Raw genomic sequence first — 21,539 nt, forward strand, 5'->3', positions numbered from 1 at the left:
TGAGTGGGAGGATTCCTGCAATCCTAAGAACTGTGATATTATTATGTAGACACCATTCTGTATAATCTACCATATAGTCAACAGATTTCTCAGGTGTTTATCTCTCAGTGTGTTATCATTTCTATAGTAAGAGATATCTGTGTAGAGGCTTAAGGTACTGTCACACTTAGCGATGTACCAGCGATCCCGACCAGCGATATGACGCGGTCAGGATCGCTGGTACATCGCTAAGTGGTCGCTAGTGAGCTGCCACATAGGCAGATCTCACTAGCGACATCGCTGGGGACGGGGATCGCTACTTACCTGTCACACCAGGCGATCCTGCGTCCTCCCGCCCGGCTCCACGCATCGCTCGTCCTCACAGCAGGAAGCGCCACAGGAAGCTGACGACGAGAAACAGTCCTGAACGTTCTCGCGCGATCAGCGATAACCAGCGGGGGAGCCAGTCGGCGGTAAGTATCAGACACAGAGATATCGCTAGCAATATCGCTATAACGTCACTAGTTATAGCGATATTGTTAGCGATATCTCTTAGTGTGACATGCCCTTTAGGAATTATTTTATCAGTGATATAGCCCGCTGTTATGACATAGACACCTCTATATAGTGTATTAAACTGGCATCAAACATATTTTTTCAGGTTACATTGTTTCTATTTATTTTTTTTACATATATACATATATGTGACATCCCTTTCCCTCTATATGAGATATATATGTTATATCCCTCATTATACTATCTAACCGTTACTTGCAGCATTCATGAAGACTACTGTTGACTGTTTACTATATTATACTATAATCCAGGAATAACCACCTATTTCTGTATCTATACTGCCCTGTTTTTATGTATTTATATACTTTTTCATTTTCTGTTGATATTTTTTTTTAAATGATGACTATCAATAAAAATTGTTTTAGACTCTACCAAAAGCCTCTTGTCTTTAAATGTTTGTTTGTATGTTTTTTGGCTTATTAATTAAAGATTGAGGGTATTTAAATATGGCATGTGTAAAAGGGAAGGAGTATTGTGTTCTAAAAAATGAATGCTAGAACCTGCCACAGAGGGGTTGATACTGAACAAGTAAAGACATTATTGTCTATGTGACCGCCATAATGCTGACTTTCAGGTGACAAAGGGGAGTGGGTATTTTGACACCACTGATATAGACATTAATAGAACTTGTCCTGACCCTTAAAGCACATAGTGGTGATTTTTTTCAATATTTCTATAGGTAGCAGATTACTGAATCGAAAACCAATTTTTAAAATACAGTATGAGTAAGTCAACTAATTCATGATACACGGAGTGCATTTTCCTTTTTTTCTGTACTACTACAACCCAGTGCAGAAAATATCAAGTATACCAACTGAATAGCGCAAACTTTTGGCACTTCTCCATTATTCTTGTTTTTTACTTGTTGAAACTTTATCAGCACAGGCTAATTTTGTCCTTTGGATTACTCTCATTGTTCTGCGATTAGCAGTCTAAAGTAACAACACAGGAGGTAGACACTGCCATTTAGAGAAATGTCTTTTTAAATCAATTTACGTAACATGTCTGCAATGATACTAAGTAAAGTATACATTTGGGAGAACAATGGAAGTCTGAATATAGATCTTGTTTCAATGAGCTACTGGTCAAAAATAACATGAAATTACTGGACATACATACAATTATATAAAGGGGCATTTTCACTGCAAGATCGTGAGTCGTTAAAATCACTTGTTTCACCATTCTCTTGCCATGCAACCATGCAACTAATCACCCGTTGCAAAATGTTCATTCATCGGGCGAAATGATCTTTTATGTAGCATAAAAGATTATCGTTCTCTGAGGCACATTGTCCTGTGTGCACAGGTCTCGCACTGCTAAAAATGGTGACCGATGCATAGTGCACATAGTTTACTGGTCAAACGGCCTCCAATCCATAAAAGGTTACTAATAAGCAGTTGGTTCGTGTCATTGGTCAGTCTATGTAAAGGACCCTAAAATTATGTTCACATCAGCATTCAGGTATTCACTCAGACCATCAGCAGGCAGTTTAATCACTTTTTCAGGAAATATTCACTTAGCATGCAGAGCTACTTCTGCCATCTTATTGAGGAAAATCTTTGTGGAAGGTCACTATCAAATATGAGTCAATCTGATCTCAAAGCTCAACTTCAAAATCCGGTAGATGTAGTGTAGTTTGACTTCAGCAAAGCATTTGATAATGTATCTCATACTATCCTTATTGAAAAAATGACCATGTATGGGATTGACGAGGTTACAATTAGGTGGATTTAAAACTGGCTCAGTGATCGTACTCTAAGAGTGGTAATAAATGGTTGCATATCCAATTGAAAGAGTGTTTCAAGTGGGGTACCACAAGACTCTGTCTTGGCTCGAATGTTGATCAACATTTTTTAAAATTATCTAGATAAATTAACGGTAGGTTAACTAATCAATTTGCAGATGTTGCAAAGCTGGGAGTGATAGCTAACACTAGAGAAGACACAGAAAGGATTCAGAAGGATCTAGAAAAGCTTGAACAATGGACAGCGACTAATAGAATGGTATTTAACAGGGAGAAATGCAAGATTCTACATCTGGGCAAGAAAAACAACAATTACATATAGAGAATGGGAGGAATAGAACTAAGCAACATCACATGTGAAAAAGATTTGGGTACCAATAGATCACAGACTGCACATGAGTCAACAGTGTGATGCATCAGCAACAAAAGCAAACACAGTTCTGGGATGTATTAAGAGAAGCATAGAGTCTAGATCATGTGAGGTAATTATCCCCCTCTACTCCGCCTTGGTCAGACCTCATCTGGAATATAGAAAAAAATTGGAGTCCGGCTCAACAGGACTGGATTTTTCTTTTCTTTTTCTTTTTCAAAAGAAAATATAGCGCGTACAAAAGAAAATTTTCATGGACGACATGACCCAGTCGATGCATTTCGACTGCACGAAGCAGTCTTACTCATGGCCGGTGTCTGAGCCCCAGGTGGATGAGCATAGAGCAACTAGGTGAGCTGGAATCAAGTTTTTCTCATCTGGAATACTGTGTCCAGTTCTTGGTATCACATTTTAAAAAAAGACATAAAAAGACTGGAGCAAGTTCAGAGAAGAGCTACCCAGATGGTGAGCAGACTACAAACTATATCCTACGAGGAAAGATTGATGGATCTGGGAATGTTTAGCTTGAACAAAATAAGGCTAAGGGGAGACTTAATAGCTGTTTACAAATATCTGAAGGGATGTCACAGTGTAGGGTGGGGTCATCCTTATTCTCATTGAAAGAATCTGAAAGGAGGAAGATACAGATTAGATATGAGGGGCGTTCATTAAAGATTTCCCCTGTCCCACTTCTTGTGAACTGAGAGTAATGAAACTTGGCACAGTTATTAGTTCTTCTCTACATAGGTGAAACCTAGGGACACACTTCTCCCATCTCTTTAAGCAACTGTAAACACCTCACTTGTAGAAGTCAACAGGTTGCTCCAAAAGTCTCTTTGTAACTTCGGATATCAGAGTCTCATCATCTGGAAAAATGCTTGCCCTTCAAAAATATCTTAATTGTTGGAAAGAAGTGGAAGTCCGATGGTGTGAGGTCGGGTGAATAAGGGGGATGCGGTAGAATTTCAAAGCCACAGGAGCATGTTTCCATTGGGGCAACACATGAGTTGTGAACTGATGCATAGTCTTGCGGAAGGGGGACACCTTTGGTGAGCATGCCACATCTCTTTCTTTGATGGCCTCCCGCAATTTCCGCAGCAGTGAAACATAGTATGCCCCAATGATAATGGTACCCTTTGCTAGGAAATCCATCAATACTACTCCGTGCTGGTCCCAAAATACAGTGAGCATGACCTTGCCTGCCAAGGGTTGGGCACGTGCCTTCTTTGGAGGCGTTGAGTCATGATGCTTCCATTGCATCGAATGGACTTTAGTCTCAGATCGTAGTGATGGACCCAGCTTTCATCCTGTGTGATCAGTCTGTTGAAAAAGTCCTCCTGGTTTCCATGGCTCATCGTCAATAGAGCCTGAGAGCATTCGACTTGTTTCTGCTTCTGGAAAGGTGTGAGCAGCCGGGGAACCCAGCAAGCGGATACCTTATGCATGTGAAGATGGTCTTAGATGATTTTTTCCACAGACCCCACACACTAATCTTGACATTTTGGGCTAGGTGGCGAATAGTTACATGGCGATTTTCCAAAATGGCACCCTCCACTTGCTGGATAGTGTGTTCATCAATAGCAGAGTTGGGTCACCCTGGAATTGGAGCTGTCCCACCATATTTGTCCCACCCTATTTGAATTGACGATGCCCGTTCATGTGATGAGGAATCATCACCCATCACCATAAACCTCTTTCATCTCATTGAACGTCTTCTTTAGTGTGCGACCTTTCAAATTAAGGAACTTGATGACTTTTCTGTATTCCACTGGGTCTACTTTCAAACCTCACACCACTTCAGCACCTGTAAAATCAAGACCGTTATCAGTTTTGAGTTGCAAATTCGCAAGCCCCTCGTATTAGAAAAAAACTTTTTGGCAGTAAGAGTGATCAATGAGTGGAACAGGCTGCCACAAGAGGTGGTGAGTTCTCCTTCAATGGAAATCTTCAAACAGAGTCTTGACAGACATCTGTGTGAGATGGTTTAGTGAATCCTGCATTGAGCAGGGTGTTGGACACGATTCAATGACAGTATTGTGATTGTCATCTCATAGTTCGTTGATAGTAAATAATGCTAATTTTTCAGAGCTTTGTTTTGGACTTTACATATATGTAACTTTGGGTATGTTCACACATAGTTATTTTCTAATTTTATATGCTTAATTTCAAAATTACAAACCTATAGGTAAAACAGATAAACAAAAATCCACGTAAAAATATTGCTAAAAGTGCATGGTTTTACATGTCTTTTTTTCTGCCTTAAAAATACACAATACAAAACTATTTTCATAGTATAAGGGAAAGTGTAAAGTTTCCCTTGCAATGGTTATGGTTTTTCAGTTTTGTCTTTAAAATGATTAGATCTTCAAGATCTTTTGATACTAGCGGTGAGCAGATCAGGCAAAATTCGAATTCACCTGTTTCCACGGATATCCTATTGATATTTTTAATGCTGTGGGTCCCTGCATACCCAAGAGCATAATTAACTCCTTAACAACCGCCGATACGCCTTTTAAGAGCGGCAGTTATTCCTCAGTGCCGCTTTTTAACAGCACTGAGAAATAAGTGTATAGCGCCCCCAGAGTCAGAAATTCTCTTGAATCTTGGCAACCAGGGGTAGCTGAGACCCCGGAGAACATGATTCGGGTCGGTTTTAACTGACCCCAGTGTTGCGATTACCGTTATTCACGGAATAACGGTGACCGCAAAAATAAAGTCCGATTTCCCTTTTAAGTTTTCTCTCCTCTGATGTAATTGAAGGGTTAGGGTTATGGTTGGGGTTATAGTTGTGGTTATAGCTAGGGTTGGGGTTGGGCTAGGGTTATGGTTGGGGCTAGGGTTAGGGTTGGGCTAGGGTTAGGGTTGGGGTTAGAGCGAAGGTTAGGGTTTGGCTAGTGTTAGGTTTATGGTTGGGGTTATAGTTGGGGTTATAGCTAGGGTTAGGGTTGGGGCTAGGGTTAGGGTCATGGTTAGGGTTGGGATTAGGGTTAGGGGTGTGTTGGGGTTGGAGCTGGAATAAAGGGCTTTCCACTGTTTAGGTACATCAGGTAGTCTCCAAATGTGACATGGTTGATTCCAGCCAATTTTGGGTTCAAAAAGTCAAACGGTGCTCCCTCCCTTCTGAGCTCTGCCATGCGCCCAAACATTGGCATTCCCCCACATACGTGGTATTGACATAATCAGGAGAAATTGCACCACAAATGTTGTGGTCCATTTTCTCCTGAAAACTTTGTGAAAATAAAAAAAATTGGTTCCAAAGTAAATTTTTTGTGAAAAAAGTAAAATGTTCATTTTTTACTTCCACATTGCTTTAGTTCTCGTGAAGCACCTGAAGTGTTAATAAACTTCTTGAATGTGGTTTTGCACATCTTGAGGGGTGCAGTTGTTAGAATTGTGTCACTTTTGGGTATTTTCTGTCATATTGATTTAAGGGCACAAAAAAATAAGTTTTAAAATTACAAAATATTCTAAATTTTTGCTAAATTTGCTTTTTTCATAAATAAATGCAAGTTATATCGAAGAAATTTGACCACTAACATGAAGTACAATATGTCACGAAAAAACAGTAACAGAATCAGTAGGATCCATTGAAGTGTTCCAGAGCTATAACCTCATAAAGTGACAGTGATCAGAATTGTAAAAATTCGCTTGGTATCACGGTCCGGTCAGCGCCAGCGGATAGCCACGGCTGAACAGAGACTCACCCACACTGCAGAGGGGCTCGGTGTCGGCTACAGAGGGGAAAACTCCGGTAGACAGGACCTGGGATGCCGAAGTTAGCAAGCAGCACAGAACCTACGGTCAGGTGACTGAAAGGGGCGGGGCTTAGCATCCTGCTGCAGAGATACTGCAGAACAGAACTATAGGAATCCTCAGGTAAGACAAATGGGGGTCATACACAGAGATAGCAGTAGAGTACCAAGGATGAGACAGAACGGATAGTCGGGGCCAGGCAGCGGTCAAAGCCAAACAGACATAGAAGGTAAAAAAACAGAATCCAACAAGCAGTATCCAGAGAACAGACCGAGTCAAAACCAAAGTATCAGGCAAACTAGAACACAGCACAAACACACCCAGGTCAACACACTCTGCCAAGGGCGAAAGTATAACTGACGGGGATTGGCACTTCCTGGGGCTATAAGAAGCTCTCCCCTTACCAAGGAGAGGCCACAATAATAAACCCCAGGTGTGCAGGTAAGAGCCTGCACTGGGATCATAACATTAACCCCAGGAGTGCAGGTCCACCAGTATTGGGCTCCAGACATTAACCCCAAGCGTGTGGGTCCAGTCCGCACTGGGATCATGACACTTGGTCATTAAATACCAAATTGGCTCTGTCACTAAGGGGTTAATGTAACATGTATAAAACAAAAAATCTTTATACTTACCTCACCATTCACCTCTCCTGTCCTTCTCCTCATCATCACTCATCCATCCAGTTCTCACCTCATGTTTTTTATTGGCATTACTTGTGCTGAAATCTGATCAAGCGACTGTAAGGTATGACGTTACAACATGCGGCACGACCTTAAGTAAGCATGCGCACAAGTGTCCAGGTCTCACCAGAGCTGGAAGTCCCAGCTTTGAGATTACCAGGAAATTCAATGTGAATGGTGGGGATAAGAAGATGCGGTGAGGACTGCACTGGTGATTGTGAGGAGCTCTTACTGGCAGGGTCGTCATTATTTTGCTCTAATTATTGTATTACATTGAATGTTGTTACTTATGACTTTATACGAAGTGTTGAATTGTAAAGCGCTGAGGAATATGTTGGCGCTATATAAATAAAGATTATTATTATTAGCAGGGGGGACAAAAGAGGTGAGTGGTGAAGTGAGTGCAAGGATTTTTTATTTTATTTTGTGAACTTTTTATGGTCCTTTACGACTCCATTTTGGTTAAACTGTTCGGAAGCAAATTACAAAAATCCACATTTTGGCAAATGTGGATTATTGTAAAAATTGAGTAGCATTCAATTCCAACATGTTTGCTAATCTCTATTTGATACATTGCAGAGAAAAAAAGAATTAGAATGTTTATAAGATAAAATTCAATTTTTCTATCAAATATGGGCAGCACGGTGGCTCAGTGGATAGCACTACAGCCTTGCAGCGCTGGAGTCCTGGGTTTGAATCCCACCAAGGACAACATCTGCAATGAGTTTGTATGTTCTCCCCATGTTTGCGTGGGTTTCCTCCAGGTACTCTGGTTTCCTCCCATATTCCAAAGACAAACTGATAGGAAATTTAGATTGTGAGCCCCATCAGGGACAACCCCATCGAATCCCACCAAGGACAACATCTGCAAGGAGTTTGTATGTTCTCCCCATGTTTGCGTGGGTTTCCTCTGGTTTCCTCCCACATTCCAAAGACATACTGATAGGGAATTTAGATTGTGAGCCCCATCAGGGACAGTGATGATAATGTAAAGCGCTGTGGAATATGTTAACACTATACAAAGATTATTATTATTATAAATCACTGCAGAATTTTAACAAAAAACAGCAGAGGGAAATTCACGTGGAAGGTTCTAGTCTTACATGAGTTGAGTGCGCTTCTTATAGAGGTGGTTCTAATAACATTTCATAAAACTCGTTTACAAAAGGTAGTTATAATCCCTGGAAAACCATTGTAAAAGCATCATGTGTTAACATGTTCATTTTACAATGGGAGACCTGTGGAGCACAACAATCAGCTTGTTAATCTGTCTTAAAATGCTGTTTTTGTATAAAAGAATGGTATGGGAGCATTATTATTTCTTCTACTTGGAATCATACATTTAATCAGTCAGAAACTATCAATTTACAACCAGTCATTCTCAGAAAGGAAATGTAGGTCATTATCAAAACCGTTAATGTGCTTTATGTCTTCTTGTCAATTTGATTATAAATAGTTATGATTCAGTATGATTAGTGATGAATGAGTATATTCGTTACTATTTGATATTCGCACAGATAGTACGGTATTCGGGTTACGCGATGCATTGCAAGTATTTGTGTACTCGCCTCGCTATATCTGGATGTCCCGCCCTGCAGTTTTGGTGCCTCCTTTGCAGTCACTAAACATGCTGGGCTTCTTAACCAATCACAGTAATGCCGCAGACATCTTGGTTGTGGCATTACTGTGGTTGACTGGCCACCCAGCATCATAGGGTCTATTGAAGCCATGCCGCCACCATTTTGCACACATTGCATCCAGAGCCTGCATTCTACAAGCATAGGGAGAGGTCGCTCAGCTGCTAGGGAGAGTCTTTAGGCCTCTTGATAACACAAAAGCCCTTTTCAGGGCTACCTGCGGTGTATACTAGGTCAGTGTAGAGTAGGGAGAGAGAGATACTAGAGCAGGGACAGTTTAAAGGAGCTGGTCACTAGCTCCATACCACAAAAAAAAAACTCTTTTCAGAGCTGAAGACACACAACAAAGTCAGGGAGGGAGAGATTGTGTATTAGGTAAGGAGAGGTTAAAGTGTTCTTCCAGTGTCCATCTTAAAACAGCTCTTTTTAGAGGCAAAGTAATATTTTTCCAGCACACCGAGTACTAGCATTTAGTGTTGCCTTGCTTTTTTAAAGCACCGGCCTATTTTTGGGGTCAGAGCCTGGCTTCTGATGTCCATATTAGTCCACTTAAAAAGGCATTAAGTGCCCTATGCAAAGCAGTAATCCAAACATTTCCTAATCCTTACTACTAAGCATGCACCAGGCCATTTTCCCCGCTGTTTTTGGGGCCAGAGCCTGGATTCTGATATCCAAATTAGTCAACTTAAAAAGGCAATACGTGCCCTACGCAAAGCAGTACTCCAAACATTTCCTACTGCCTGCTACCAAGCATGCACCAGGCCATTTTCCCCACTGTTTTGGGGGTCAGAGCCTGGCTTCTGCTGTACACATTAGTCTACTTAAAAAGGCAATACGTGCCCTACGTGTCCTACGCAAAGCAGTACTCCAAACATTTCCTACTGACTGCTACCAAGCATGCACCAGGCCATTTTCCCCGCTGTTTTGGGGGTCATAGCCTGGCTTCTGCTGTCCACATTAGTCCACTTAAAAAGGTGTTAAGTGCCCTACTCAAAGCAATAATCTAAACATTTCCTACTGCCTGCTTCCAAGCATGCACCAAGCCATTTTCCCCGCTGTTTTTTGGGTCAGATCCTGGCTTCTGCTCTCCACATTAGTCCACTTAAAAAGGCGTTAAGTGCCCTATGCAAAGCAGTAGTACAAACATTTCCTACTGCCTGCTAACAAGCACTCACCATGCCATTTTCCCCACTATTTTGCCTGGTGTGCCATCCTTGCGTTACACAAACACGTGTTAAATAATCTGAACCGTGCTCTCAACAACGCCGTAACCGGGAAGGTCCACCTAACAACAGACACCTGGACAAGTTGTTGTGGACAGGGATGGTACATTTCTGTCATGGTATACTGGGTTAACCTGGTGGAGGGTGGGACAAAGGTGCAAACTGGCACATCACACATCCTACCCATGCCAAGAATAGCAGGCCCAACTTCTGTCAGTGTTTCCGCCTCTTCATATTCCACTTTCTCTTCCTGCTCCTCATCCTCTGCTGAAGTACCCTCCCCATCACTGCCAAGCTGGGACCTATGCAGCAGCGCATTTGCAAAGTGGCAACACGGTCTGCTGAAACTGATCTGTTTAGGTCATAAACCACACTTTGCAGCAGAGCTGTGGCAAGCTTTAAAACTACAGATTAGTGGCTCTCCCCGCTCGCTGCACCTCCATCCTGGTCTGTTCGTCTGCGACAATGGGCGTAACCCGGTGGCGGCTTTAAAGGTCGGCAAGCTGGTACACGTGCCATGCATGGCTCACGTGCTGAACCTGGTTGTTCAGAAATTTCTAAAAAGTTGCGCTGCCTTGCCTACATGAGAAGATGCCCTGTATTAGTGCTCATTTCCGCCATTCCTCTACCACTTTTGCTGGTCTTACAACCCTGCAAAAGCACTTGGATTTGCCAAGACACCGATTTGTGACCTGGTGGAACTCAACCTATCATACTGTATGTTGGAGAGGATTAGTGAGCAGCAGAAGGCAGCAGCTGAATACCAGCTTCAGTATGCCAGGCAGACTGAGAGTCAGCCACCACACATAACAACTGTCAAGTGGGTGTGCCTCGCTGACATTTGTGAGATTCTTGAGAACTGCACCAACCTCGTGAGCGGTGATTAGGCTATTATCAGCGTAACCAATTCCCCCAGCTGTGTCTCTTGAAACAATCACTGCATAATCTCAAAGAGGAAGCTTTGTGCTAGGTGTCAGGTTTCTCCTTCTTCACAGGAGGAATCCCAAGCCTTGCCTTCAGCGGTCTCCTATTCAGTCCCGGCCACAGAGGAGCCTGCTCAGCAAAGACGTCGTTCCCGGCACCTTGCTCAAGCTAGTGCTGGAGGGTTAGTTGCTGCTATCCCTGGTTCAGCTATAGTAGCCTGCACTAGCCAGCGGCGAGCAGCTCCTGGGACTAAGTCCCTTTTTTGCTTCACTGAGCATTGCCTATGCAATCTGCATAAGGCACCACTGTACCACTTATACAGCAGCGTCTGTCAGTGCGGCGCCGTGCACAGATAATGCGCTTTCCAGCTCTAGCTTAGGTTGATTAGTGGTGCCCGCCAGGGCGAAGCTGAATGCTGTTGGAGTGGTTATTTCTAGTCACTTTGTCCAGGCATCGCAGATGCAGTATTGAGCGCTAGTGGGGCTAGAGCAGGGGTGGGGAACCTCAGGCCCCAGGGCCATTTACGGCCCTTAATGACCTTTTATCTGGCCCTGGGCAGATTGTCAGGGACTGCAGTGCTTTGACAGGGAGTTGTATTTTGACTGCCACCAGCTCATTAATTTCTTCTTGCTCTGTGAGCATACACACGCAGTGTTCAGTACTGAACACTGAGGGTATGCAACAAAATATTTCGTCCTGACACCAGTGCCAGAGTCAGGATGTTCCTTGGGGGCAGAGTTTGCACGGCCCCCGAAGGATGGTATAAATATCCAAATGGCCCTTGGCAGAAAAAAGATTCCTCACCCCTGGGCTAGAGGGACTCTAACCCTGTGTCCTTGGGGCAGAGTCCTGTGCCTCTACACTAGCACTCCCCCTGCCAAGTCCTGTACAATTAACAGGCTCTGGCACTTGTTTCAGCGGCTCTGTGAAGTAACAGTGTTCGCTCCTGTACACGACGGGTCAGTGGTTAACCTGCCGGTGTTCAGTTGGTACTCCGCCATTACCGAGCAACAGCTTAGCATCTGTGCACGGTGGACCCCGGGTTGCGATCACACTTTTTTATAATTTATATTTAGTGCAATCCGCAACCCTAACAGTGTATTAGCGCCAGAGTCTGGCTCGTAATGGCGGGCAAGCAGCGACTGTAGCGGTACATGCAGCAGCTGGAGGGCAGGTTGGCGGCTCACGAGCTCTCAGCCTCAGCTGTGGATCTTACCGCAGTCACTGTTCAGGCAGCTACGGAGGCTGCCTCCTGTGTGACCACTGCCATCCCTGCCCCAACTTTGTCCCGCCTTCCACTGCCCGAAAAGTTCTCAGGCGATGGTGTTTCTTGTAGGGGTTTTGTCAGCCAGTATGTTATTCAGCTTAAGCTGCTGGCTGCTCGATTTCCCTCCGAGCGGGCTAAGGTGGGATTTGTAGTTTCTCTCTTGTCGGGCAGGGCTTTGGAGTGGGCCACACCGCTGTGGGAGCATGGTGATCATGTGGTGCAGAGTGCCTCGCAGTTCTTGGCTACTCTGAAGTAGGTCTTCCTGGGACCGCGAGTCACCCATGATACCACGCTCCAGCTGCTGGCACTGTCACAGGGCTCGTCCTTGGTCAGCCAATATGCCATCCAGTTCCGGACCCTGGTCTCTGAACTGGAGTGGCCAGACAAGGTCCTCATCCCTGTGTTCTGGAGAGGTCTGGCTGACCACGTGAAGGACGCCCTATCCACGAGGGAGATTCCCGCCACACTGGAGGAGCTTATTACCGTCTCTACCCGCATAGACCTTCGCTTTGTCGAGCGAGGCTTGGAGCGGGCCCAGTGTAGCCAGAGGTTTAGGTTGGCACCTAGTTTTGCTAAACCTCCGGAATCTCCCGATCGGGCGTCCGAGCCTCAGGGGGCCTGTCATGTTTGCCGGCAGTCTGGTCACCTTGCCAACTGGTGCCCACAGCGGTCGGGAAAACGCTCGTCTCTAGTGGTCATAGGAGGGGGCTCACTAGAATCAGCGGCGTTTTCCTCCAAGCTTACCTTTTGTGAGTTAATTTTCCCCTTCACCGTTGATGTCTGATGAACTCCCTCTGCTGGTGAAGAGAGGTAGTGAAATTGACTGGGTTGGGAAGAACCTGTCATCTGAACAGGTGGAGCCTGATTGGACACCCGGAATCACTGAGTGGATATAAGGCAGCCGACGCCCTACAGGGGTGCTGGTGATCCTTTCTGCTCTGAGCTCTTGCAAACCAGTTCAGTACCTGCCTTCTGAAAGCTAAGTATTTGCTCTCTTATTTTTCCATGAGATATTGTCTGTTTACTTAGTGTTTGTGTTCTGCCTGCCCTTGTTGGTACAGGCTGAGCTCCATTTTTTGTCCCTGGTCAAGTTGATCTTTTGCTCAGTCTTCAGAATATTCCTGAGTGCTGATATAGTGTTTTTGAAGTCTAGTGACTTCAGGGCCTTTTTTCTATCAGACGTGTTGGACATTATTTTGGCAGAATTTTTGCGGATTGCAGCCAGCATCTTTTCTGTCCTTTCCTATTTAGTTAGTTGGGCCCCATCGTTTGCTCAACCTGTCTTTCTGTCTGTGTTTGTGTTTTCATCTGCTTTTCACCGACAATACATGTTGGGGGCTGTCTATTGCTTTGGGGTCTGCTCTGTTGCAGTTTAGATTTTCCCTTTCTTTCTTTAGGCTTATTTAGTTCTCCGGCTGTGAACGAGGGGTCTAGGGCACCATAGGAACCCCCCACGGCTACTGTTAGTTGTGTGACTAGGATCAGGGGTCTGCAATCCGATAGCTACCAACCTCTCCGGTTTTCTGGACTTAGCTTGTATTTTTGTTTTTTCCTCCTTCGGTGACTCATTCATAACACTTACCTTTTAAGGGAACACTTGAGGTTGGTTCATCCACTCTGGCGGTGGAGGTTTGCGTGGACTCCGGAGCGGAGGGCAATTTCATGTCTTCTGCCTTCGCTCAACGGCACGCAATACCCCTGTTTATGATGGCCAAGCCAGTCACCGTCAGGGTGGTGAATGGCGCCACTCTACCCTCACAAATTACCCACCAGACCACCCCGTTGATACTCTTGGTGTCTCCATCTCATCAGGAGACGATATCCCTCCTCGTCATGCCCGATGGTATCGATCAGGTCGTTTTAGGGGTTCCCTGGTTACGGCTCCACTCTCCCCATATAGAGTGGTCCTCGGGGAGGATTCTCGGTTGGGGGTAAAGCCTGTGAGGGTAGATGCCAGAGGGAGTGCATTCAGGTTGCTTCCACTGAAGTCCCCGCAGATCTTTCCTCTCTCCCCACACACTATCAACAGTATGCAGACGTGTTCTCCAAGCGGGCAGCGGAGACTCTTCCACCCCATCGCCCCTATGACTGTCCTATTGACCTCTTGCCTGGTGCTGAGCCTCCTCGGGGTCGGGTCTATCCCCTTTCTCACCCGGAAACAGAGGCCATGTCTCAGTATATCAGGGAGAATCTAGCAAGTGGATTCATTAGGAAGTCAGTGTCGCCAGCAAGGGCGGGATTCTTCTTCATCCAGAAAAAGAACAGAGAACTACGTCCCTGCATCGATTACAGGGGTCTTAACGCCATCACCGTTTAGAATAAGTACACTCTGCCCCTGATATCGGAGCTGTTTGATAGATTACGGGGAGCGAGAGTGTTTACCAAACTTGATCTGGGGGGTGGCTTACAACTTGATTCGCATCCGTGAGGGGGACGAGCGGAAGACAGCATTTAAAACCAGGGATGGGCACTATGAATACCTGGTGATGCCCTTCGGGCTCTGTAATGCTCCGGCCATCTTCCAAGACTTTGTGAACGATATCTTCCGGGATATGCTTACCACCTCGGTAGTAGTCTATCTGGATGATATTCTCATCTACTCTCCAGATATTGACTCCCACCGGAGAGGTGTTTGCAAAGTTTTCGACCTCCTGCGGGCAAACTCCCTATATGCCAAGTTGGAGAAGTGTGTGTTTGAGCAGGAGTCCTTGCCTTTCCTGGGCTATATCATCACCGCCCAGGGATTGGCCATGGATCCTGCCAAGCTACAGGAGGTGATGGATTGGCAGGAGCCCCATTCTCTCAAAGCAGTGCATCACTTTATGGGGTTCATAAATTACTATCGCTAATTCATCACCCACTTCTCGACTTTGGTAGCCCCCTTGGTGGCCCTCACCAAGAAGGAAGCAAATCCCAAGTTGTGGTCGGAACATGTCTCCAAGGCCTTCTCCTCCATTAAGTCCCATTTCGCTAGCGCTCCTATTCTACATTGCCCCGATGTAGATAAACCCTTTGTTCTAGAGGTGGATGCCTCTTCTGCCGGTGCTGGAGCGGTCCTTTACCACAGGGTTCCCCAACTCCAGTCCTCAAGGCCCACCAACAGGTCATGTTTTCAGGCTTTCCCTTGTATTGTACAGGTGATGCAATTATCACCTGGGCAATACGAAGGAAATCGTGAAAACCTGATGTCACGTCCGCCATGTCTGTTTTGCCTCATGAACCCCTGGAGCGGTGTGCATGCGCACCTTGATCATGTGTCCTTCCTAGGATCCTGCACTGTCTGGTTCTGCAATCATCTCGTCATGTCTAGAATCCCTGATCATGTGTCCTTCCTAGGATCCTGCACTGTCTGGTTCGGTGATCATCTCGTCATGTCTGAAACCCTGATCATGTGACTGCGCTCTGTGATCCTGGAGCATCTGAACTAGAAAGTTCCCCCCTGGTCCTGACCCGGAAGAGGAGGTGCTGTGCCCTATATCAGACCACCCCTTCCTTTGCTCAGGGCCTGATTATTGTGTTGCTTCCCTGCACAGCTCTTGGTCTGTGGGGTTGCTCCCTCTATTCTGTGCCCTTGCACTTTGCTCTGTAGTGCGTCTCTGCACACGCTCTGTGCTCGTATTCCGTCTCTTGTCTTGTGCCATGTCTTGTGTTGTCTCTCGTGCCATGTTTGTCTTTGCCATGTAGTCCTTCCGCTGTTCTCTGCTTTAGCCTGTTTTGCTATGTCTCGCCTTAGCTATTCTTTGACTTGTAGTCCTTCCTCTGTTCTCTGCCTTGCCTGTTTCGCCATGTCTGGTCTTTGCAATTCTGAGCCTTGTAGTACTTCTCATGTTCTTGTCTCAGCCTGGTTTTCCACTCTCTGTCCTCTGGTGCTCTCTTGCACATTTCCAAGTCTAGTCCCAAGGTTCTCCCTTGGCCCGGCTCTGGGTTTCGGCCTACGCTCCCCTGCTAGACTCTGTCCTCGCTCTGACCTGGCTCTGTTTCTGCCTATGTTCCGCTCCGTGTTCCGCTCTGTGTTCCATACCTTGTTTCTTGCCTTGTTCCTTGCCTTGTCCTTGCCTTGAACCCCGGCGTGGGTTCCCCTTGGCCGTCTCCTGTGCCGTGGTAAGTGCCTCGTGTTTGTGTACAGCCGTGTGCACTGGCCAGTGTGGCGTGCCTCCTGCATGGCTCCTAGCATGCAGTCCTTCCTTGAACCTTGGCGTGACTCCTAGCACGCACCCTGCCTTGAACCCTGACGTGACTCCTAGCACGCACCCTGCCTTGAACCCTGGCGTGGCTCCTAGCACACACCCTGCCCTGAACCTGGCGTGGCTCCTAGCACGCACCCTGCCCTGAACCTGGCGTGGCCCCTAGCACGAAGGTTCCTTTGCCCGCCTCCTGTGCCAAGGTCGTGCCTCGTGCTGGCGTTACAGCCGTGTGCACTGGCCAGTGAGGTGTGTGTCCCGCGTGGCTCCTAGCTTGCGTCCTGCTCTGAACCCTGGCGTGGCTCCTAGCACGCACCCTGCCTTGAACCCTGGCTTGGCTCCTAGCACGCACTCTGTCTTGTACCTTGTGCTTTGGCGTGTCTCTACACACGCACTCTGTCTTGTACCTTGTGCTTTGGCGTGTCTCTACACACGCACCCTGTCTCGTTTTGTGAACCCTGGCGTGTCCCCTACACACGCACCTTGCTTTGCACCTAGCCTTGAACCCTGGCGTGTCCCCTACACACGCACCTAGCCTTGAACCCTGGCGTGTTCCCTAACATGCACCATGCCTGGATATCTGTCGTGCCTCCTTGCATGAACCCTGGTTTGCCTGCCGGATGCCGGGAACCTGCCGATCGCTGCCAGAGATCGTAAGCTGGATGACTGCGGCCTGATGTCCGGAGCTGATGTCCGCAGCCTGATGCCTAGATCATGTCGATCGTCGCCAGCGGTCCGGAGTCCGATGCCATTGTGCCTTTACCTGTACCTAGGTGTGCCACCTGGCATGTACTATGCTATGGACCTTGGCGTGCCCATGCGCGCACCTCGCACATTTTGCTTGTTTTCACGTTTGCACTGAATGTGATCCTGAAGATCTTAATGAAGATACCTTGCACTTACCTCTTGTCTTGTCTTGTTTCCTGCTTGTCTCTGGTCGTCAGACACTCCCATAGTGTCCCCCTGAGCCGGCCGTCTGGTCCCAGCAGTCGTGGTGGCTCACCCCCTTGGTCTTGCCCCTGACACTCCCTGTATAGGGGGTGGATTCTCACAAGGTCAGCTCGCCCTCAGTGGGTGGGTGCCACGACCCAGAGGGTCCACTCAATAAATGGGCTCAGCAGGAGCTGAGTCCGTCACACCTGACCTGTTGGTGGGCCTTGAGGACTGGAGTTGGGGAACCCTGCTTTACCAGAAGGACTCGCAAGGTCGGAAGCAATCATGCTTCTTTTTCTCCAAGACCTTCACACCAGCGGAGAGGAATTATTCTATTGGGGACAGAGAGTTGCTAGCGATGAAGTTGGCCTTTTCGGAGTTGAGACATCTCCTGGAGGGGGCTCACCACCCTTTCCAGGTGTTCACCGACCACAAGAACTTGGTGTATTTGCAGACAGCCCAGTGGCTGAGCTCCCGCCAGGTCAAATGGTCCCTGTTCTTCTCCCTGTTACACTTTACCCTACATTTTCTCTCCGGGGAGAAGAACGTCCATGCCGATGCTCTTTCTCGCTCCAAGTTGTCATCTGAGGAGGAGGAGCCTCAGCTGATTGTCCCATCCGAGAGCCTGAGGACCGTGGCTCCAGCCGCCCTTGAGTCCGTACCTCCAGGCAAGACTTTTGTCCCTGCCCGTCTGCGACCGGAGGTCCTCTCTTGGGCTCACTTGTCCAGGGTGGGTGGACATTTTTGGACAAAACGGACTTCTGAGCTTCCGGCGAGGACATACTGGTGGCCGCATATGGCCCTTGACATCATGGACTATATTCAGGCGTGCGTGTGTCTCTTGCGCCCAGAACAGGTCTCCTCGGCAGCCGTCCACTGGGCTACTTTACCCCTTGCCGGTAGCGGACAGGCCCTGGGAGATGGTCGGTATGGACTTTGTGGTGGGACTGCCCAAGTCCAGTGGCAGCACGGTCATTTGGGTTGTCACCGACCATTTCTCTAAGATGGTGCACCTGGTGCCTCTTTCCCAGCTGCCTTCTGCACGGGGTCTGGCAGCGTTATTCATTATGCATGTCTTCCGCCTACATGGCATGCCGGACCAGATTGTCAGTGACCAGGGTCCGCAGTTCGCGTCTCAGCTTTGGAGAGAGCTATGTCACCTCTCCTCGGCCTATCACCCAGAGATGAACGGGTTGGTAGAGAGGGCCAACCAGACCCTGGTCACTTATCTACGACACTTTGTCTCGGCCAGGCAGTATGACTGGGCATCCTTGCTGCCATGGGCGGAGTTCGCTTTGAATGACGCTGTGGCCGATTCCACTGGTCAGACCCCATTCCTTCTTAATTACGGCCAGCAACCGCGCGTTTCGGTGCCTATGCCCATGTCGTCCACCGACTCTAGGGTGGCAGACTGGACGGTGGAGGCACTTGACATTTGGACCGCACTCAGGTTGCCATCCGGGCCTCCAAGGAGAGAATGAGGTCCTCCGCTGACGCACACCGACACCCCGCCCCGACCTTTGCTCCTGGCGACTTGTTGTGGCTCTCCGCTCGTAACATCAGGTTGCGGGTCAAGTCCACTAAGTTCGCGCCTCGCTTCATAGGCCCCTTCAAGGTCCTTGACCAGGTTAACCCTGTGGTCTACCATCTGGCCCTTCCTCCACACCTGGGTATCGCCGACACCTTCCACGTGTCCTTTCTTAAGCCTGTTCACATGTCTCATTTTTCTGAGTCATCTACCGGGACATCAGGCTTGTCCTCGGACGAGTACAAGGTGAACGCCATCGTGGGGTGTAAGGTGGTACATGGCAAAAGGTATTACCTAGTGGACTGGAAGGGTCATGGCCCAGAGGATAGGACCTGGTAATCTGTGGAGAATATTCGTGCTCCCCTGCTCATTGCGGCCTTTGAGCATAGCGAGGCGCAGGAGGGGGGTAAAGTTAAGCATCGGGTTTCTCCCTCTGCACAGGAGGAATCTCGAGCCTTGCATTCTGCGGTCTCCCATTCAGTCCCGGCTGCAGAGGAGCCTGCTCAGCAAAGACGTCGTTTCCGGCACCTTGCTCAAGCTAGTGCTGTCGGGTTGGTTGCTGCTGCCATCCCTGGTTCAGCTACAGCAGTCTGCACTAGCCAGTGGCGAGAAGTCCCTTTTATGCACTGAGCATGCCCGTGGCTCAACCTCCCATTGAAGTTCTGGGGTCACATGCTCAGGTCCCGTGTCTGTTCCGATTGGACCACGGGGAAGGTCCCCGCTATAAAAGACTCGCATGGCCACTCAGCAATGCGCTAATATAGACTCAGATGGCTAGCGGTATGTGTGTTGATGGATGCATGAGACTGGTGACTGACTCCTTATGACTCCCTCCCTCTGGTTGTGCTTGAAATAGTATTTAGAGTTAGAGACAGCGCCAAGTAGTGGCACTGCCTTGCACCGCAGTGCTCCCAGCTCCTCTCACACGTTAGTGCCAATGTGTGCCAATCTGCATAAAGCACCACTGTACCGCTTATACAGCAGCATCCGTCAGTGCAGCGCCGTGCGCAGATAGTGCGCTTTCCAGGTATAGCTTAGGCTGGTTAGTGGCGTCTGCCAGAGCGGCGCTGCATGCTGTTGGAGTGGATATCTCTAGTCACTTTGTCCAGGCATCGCAGTTGCGGTGCTTAACGCTAGTAGGGCTAGAGGGACTCTAACCCTGTGTCCTTGGGGCAGAGTCCTGTGCCTCTACACTAGCGCTCAACCTGCCGAGTCCTGTGCAATTAACAGGCTCTGGCATTTTCTTCAGTGGCTCTGTGAAGTAACAGAGTTTTCTCCTGTACACACCGGGTCAGTGGTTAACCTGCTGCTGTTCATTTGGTACTCTGTCACTAAATTTAGTGAAAAAACAGTAAGCTTTCCCGTGTCTGCCCCTCTTTTCTGTCTCATGGCATAGAAACAGGACCTCTTTCTTTTTAAAATACCGTAAATAATTTTAAGCTGTGCAGTAGATGGGTTAACTCAGCTACTCAGAGAGCTTGTCACAAGAACACTTTCCGTTTTCAATTTGTTTATTAAAAAAACGTACTGCATAAACCAGTCCAAAATTACATAAACAAACACGTCTCTTCTGCCATAACAGGAAAACAAAATAGACTACAGTATAGTCTGTGTACCCTTAAGAAGGTCGGTCAGTGGTGCGGATATGATGGCGAAATTCGGGCTAAGGCTCAGATAGTATCCCACAATTCCCACAAACGCCCTAACCTGTACTTGGAGACTGGTTGTGGCCAATTTTGGATTTCCTCTACTTCGCGGCTATATTTCACCCCTTCTGATGATATAGCCTAAATATTTTGTCTCCTCCTTTCCCATGGTGCACTTCTTAGGGTGTGTGGTAAACCATGCCTTCCTCAGCGCATCAAATACTGCCTGGATCTTCTGAAGCTGACTCTCCCAATTTGGGCTGAAAATCACAATATCGTCCAGGTAAGCTGCATGAGGGAATAGGATCCAGTCCATAGACCTCTGGAAGGTGGCTGGGGTTCTCTGCAGCAGGATAGGCATTCTGGTGTATTTGAAGCCACTATCAGGTGTAGAGAAGGACGTCTTATCCTGGGTACTTTGAGACATGGACATTTGCCAGTATAATTTTGTTAGGTCTAAGGTAGTGATGTATCTGTAATTTTCCAACCTATATAACTATGTATATATGTTGCTTTTATTGAAATCCTATAAAAGCTTTTTTTTTTCAATGGTTATGTACATTTTTGGACTGGCTTGGCAGGGTAGGTAAGTGCTGGGTCCCTGGGCGAACAGAGAGGCACTCATCGTTGGGGAGTCCAGCACACTATGGAGCCCGTGAGTTGGGGGAGCTCGGTGCAAGCACTGGCATTGCCCCCCTTCAAACGCTCACCTCTCCCATTCCCCACAGCTCTAACTCTGTGACGTTTCAGGCAAGAGGGAGCGATGATGTCACTACAGAGTGCCCTCTGTGCTGAGGACTGCAGAGAGTTAGGAGGCACTGTGGGAAAGAGGAAAGATGAGTATTTGTATTTTTTTCTATTTTTATGTATGCAGCATTATAGGGGGCAATTTTACTGTATTGAGCAATAAATGGGTCCATCATGCTTTGCATGTTTGTCACACTTAAATGTTTCAAATCACAAAACAAAGTTAAATATTAGACCAAAATAACACAAGCAAACATAAAATGCAGTTTTTAAATTAAGGTCTTGATTGTTAATGGAAAATAAATTCAAACCTACAGGGTGAAAAAGTGATTGCACCCCCCGCCGAAA

The sequence above is a fragment of the Dendrobates tinctorius genome, unplaced genomic scaffold, assembly GCF_039654945.1.
Source record: "Dendrobates tinctorius isolate UK_male_01 unplaced genomic scaffold, ASM3965494v1 ptg000105l, whole genome shotgun sequence".
Taxonomy (NCBI): domain Eukaryota; kingdom Metazoa; phylum Chordata; class Amphibia; order Anura; family Dendrobatidae; genus Dendrobates; species Dendrobates tinctorius.